Source organism: Artibeus jamaicensis, unplaced genomic scaffold (assembly GCF_021234435.1).
Source record: "Artibeus jamaicensis isolate MK-2021 breed Jamaican fruit bat unplaced genomic scaffold, CSHL_Jam_final scaffold_916, whole genome shotgun sequence".
In the NCBI taxonomy this organism is placed as follows: Eukaryota; Metazoa; Chordata; class Mammalia; order Chiroptera; family Phyllostomidae; genus Artibeus; species Artibeus jamaicensis.
The window spans coordinates 55,735,602-55,739,675 of record NW_026522059.1 but is presented as its reverse complement, the minus strand read 5'-3'; positions in this window follow the sequence as shown (position 1 = coordinate 55,739,675).

The following is a 4,074-nucleotide window of genomic DNA, read 5'->3' as shown; positions in this document are numbered from 1 at the left end:
ACAAATAAACCCCTTCAGAATTAGCAGGTATAAGTGTGACGACTCACAGTAATAAGGCCACGAGGTATTTAAGACTCAATATGTTATAACATTTAACATATTTGAATTATACAAAATCAATTTTTTACCTTATACCTTCAGTTTTTAATGCACACTTATTAATTACCTTCATATTGTACAACACTATATATATTTTTTAAGATTTTATTTGTTCATCTTTAGAGAGAGGGGAAGGGAAGGAGAAAGAGAGGAAGAGAAACATTAATGTGCAAGAGAAACATATGGATTGATTGCCTCTCACATGCCCCGAACCAGGGACCTGGCTTGCAACCTGGGCATGTGCCCTGATCAGGAATCAAACAGTGACCTTCCAGTTCACAGTCCCTTGCCCAATCCACTGAATCATACCAGCCAGGGCTACAATAGTATATTTTTATAATTCCTATTTTTGAGAAGTTTATAGGCTAGAGTTAACTATTAATAATGGGTTTGAAAAGCTTGTTATTAATTCTAGCAAAGCCCAAGGAAACAGTTCAGAACTGAAACATGTAGTCCAAGTGATTAATGAAGAAGCAAAATTTTTATTTTCAAAGTTAGAGATCGAAGTACTTAAGACCTCTTTGGCATCCTTTTTCAATGAGTACCTTACACTTAGGGTTCTTTCCACAGGTACTATACAATGATTTACAGTCCCTAGATTTCTGTAACAACTAATTTTCAAAAGTGCATGTGGAAAGTAATTTGAAAAAAAATAAATGCACCCATTCAAAAAAGAAGGGGAAAGGAATGAGGGATGGTGATCATTTTAAAAAGTTGAAAAATAAGCCCTGGCTGTCGTAGCTCAGTGGATTGAGCATGGGCCTGCAAAGCAGACAATCACGGTTCGATTCCCAGTCAGGGCACATGCCTGGGTTACAGGCCGGTTCCCTGCAGGCCAATTCCCAGCAGGGGACGCACAAGGGGCAACCATACATGGATGTTTCTCTCCTCTCTCTCCTTCCCTTCCCCTCTAAAGATAAATAAATAAAATCTTAAAAAAAGAGTTGAAAAATAAGTTCCAAAAAAGGTGAATTTTAATCATACTGTTCTCTTTCTGGGGTATTTCTTAGGATGTTTTTACTCAGCAATGTTGCCGAGTAAAGAGCAATAAAGAGCAATAGTAATGAACTGTTTAGCTCTAGTCTGGCATAAAAATCTTAATCAGCTATCTTTTCCAGGTAGGCACAAAAATGATGCAAAGTAAACCTGGTTTTGCCCTCTAAGTTTACTCTACTGAAGGTTCATACCTATAACTGCAAGTTGATTTAGAAAGCAAAGATTTGGGCATTCTGACATATAAGCAGTCAGGTAAAGATACTTTTGAAACAGATATTAATACTTTTGAAAAAGATATTGAAACAGAAATGAAATTTCTAGATCAAGATGACAGCTGGACACATACCTTTATCCTCTCTCCTCTCCCAAGTCCCATTAAGATGACAGGATTTATGAAAGAATGGGTTCATAAAATAGATGGGGGGGCATGGAAATCAGCCCAGAGATTTGGAAGAATTTTTTTGAAGATTGAAAGCAAATAGGAGTCTACTGATAGATAAATCAGAAGAGGGGCCCATATACTTTAGAACATATAGAAAAGAAGGCAGAATCAGGGGTAACAGCTATTCTTCCTGTGGTGGAGAGGTCCTGCTGAGCAACAAATAAGATGAACTTTTTAAAAATCTTAACCCTGAAAGACAAATCTGTGGAATTTAAGTCTGGAACTCAAACGCAAGGGTCAGCAAAACTACAGGCTAAATCTTGCAGGCTGTCTGTTTTGGTAAACATAGTTTAGTGGAACAAGCCATGCCCACTCATGTACACATTCTTGCCTAAAGCTAATTTCAAGCAGAGTTAACAGAGATGGTACAGTTCACAAAGCCTAAAATAGTATGTCTGGCTATTTACAGAAAAAGTTTGTCCAGCCTCTGGCTTAGAGCATTGACATTTAATATAACTATGGATGTGGGTGGATTCAGATGTATTTGTTTTCTGTTTGCACATGTGATTTTGTTTTTCCTCTCTCCTTTTTTGCTCTTTTAGATTATTTGAATAATTTGTAATATTCCATTTTAATTTGTCAATTTGGCATATATCTGTATTTTATCACTAGAAGTCCAATGCACTATCCATTGTGCCACAGAGCCCACTGAATTTTAAATGGTTTCAATATCATAGCTAACTTTTTAATTTAAGGGTTAGTATTATTCTTAATATCACACTTCACGTAAATTGGAGCAGCCTTGCAGCAATAACTGAAAATAACTTTGAGAGACAATATAAACAGACACTAAATAGACATTGTATGACAACTGATCCACAACCTCTGCACCAACCTGTCGAGGATGCCAAAGCAAACCTCTAAAGCAATCCACCCAGACAGTCAGGACTTGGTTGATGACTGCCAACATCCCTATTCTTTGTCTCCATTTCCAACTCAGAATGAATTGGAGAAAGCACATCCCCCCGCCCAAACAATTGTACCAGGTGCCTGCTGCTAGCTGGCCAGCCTCCAGCTTCTTCATGCCCATGGCCTCTAGTCAGAGCCAGCCTGCCTTCTCTTTGTGGTTCACTCCAAAGCCCTTCCACTACAAATCTCTGCCCACCGGAGTCTCTGCCAAACCCAAGGGATGATGGGGTTGCTATAGCAAGCTCTGAGTACCACAGCAAACCTATAGTATATTTACACAATAGAATACTACCTGGCCGTAAAAAGAAGGAAATCTTACCTTTTATGACAGCATGAATGGACCTGGAGAGTATTATGCTAAGTGAAATGAGCCAGTAAGAGTACTATATGATCTCATTCATAAGTGAAATCTAATAAAATAAACCAAAAAATAAAATAGAAACACTCATAGATATAGACAACAGTATGGTGATTACTACAGGAAAAGGGGGATGGGGGAGGTAGATGAGGGTATGGGGGGATAATGGTGATGGAAGGAGACCTGACGTGGGGTGGTGAACACACAACACAACATACAGATAATGTGTTGTAGAACTGTACATCTGAAACCTGTATCATTTTATTAACCAATGTTACCCCAATAAATTCAATTTTTTAAAAGAGAAAGCTCTGAGTAAACAGCCTGTTTGTTCTCCTTGCTGAGTGGTCTTAACTTATTCCTATAACTGAAATGCTCAACAATGTAAAGAATAAATAACTATTATATAATCATATAATGTGTTAGTGTTTAGAAATGAAAATGAACAAACTACAGCTACATGTAACATACATACATTGAATGAAAGAAAAAAGAGCAAAGGGATCTCCAGCCAAGATGGAGGCATAGGTAGACACATTGTGCTTCCTTGCACAACCAAAAGAACAACAACAAATTTAAAAACAAAAAGCCAATCAGAACTGACAGAGTTTCTAACTGTATGGAAGTCTGACAACCAAGGGGTTAAAGAAGAAACATCCTGACTGGTAGGAAGGGTGGAGACAGACAGTGGGCAAAAAGCACTTGAGACTAGGCAGCAACTGGCAGACTGGCAAGGCAGCAGATTGCAGACTGGGCAGTTCCACATTTGCATACAGATAAACCAGGAGGAACAACTGGGGAGCGAGACAGAACACGCAACTCAGGGTTCCAGCACAAGGAAATAAGTTCTCAAGCCTCTGATTGAAAACACCTGTGGGTTTTGAGGGAGCAGTGGGAGAAACTCCCAGCCTCACAGGAGAGTTCATTGGAGAGACCCACAGGGTCCTAGAACATACAGAAACCCACCCACATGGGAAATCATCACCAAAAGGGCCCAATTTTATTGAAGGTAGTGGGAGAAGTGACTGAAAAGCAGCAGAAAGTGAGGCAAGTGGCCCTGTTCCCTCTTGGACTCTTCCACACTGAGAGCATCACAACACAGCAATTTGGGTTGTCCTGCCCTGGTGAACATCTAAGGCTCTGCCCCTTACTACAAAACAAGTGTGCCGAGACAAAAAAAAAGAAAGAATGGCGCAAATGAAAAAAAAAATGGCCCAAATAAGAGAAAAGATCAAAGCTCCAGAAAAAATACAACTAAATGATAAAGACA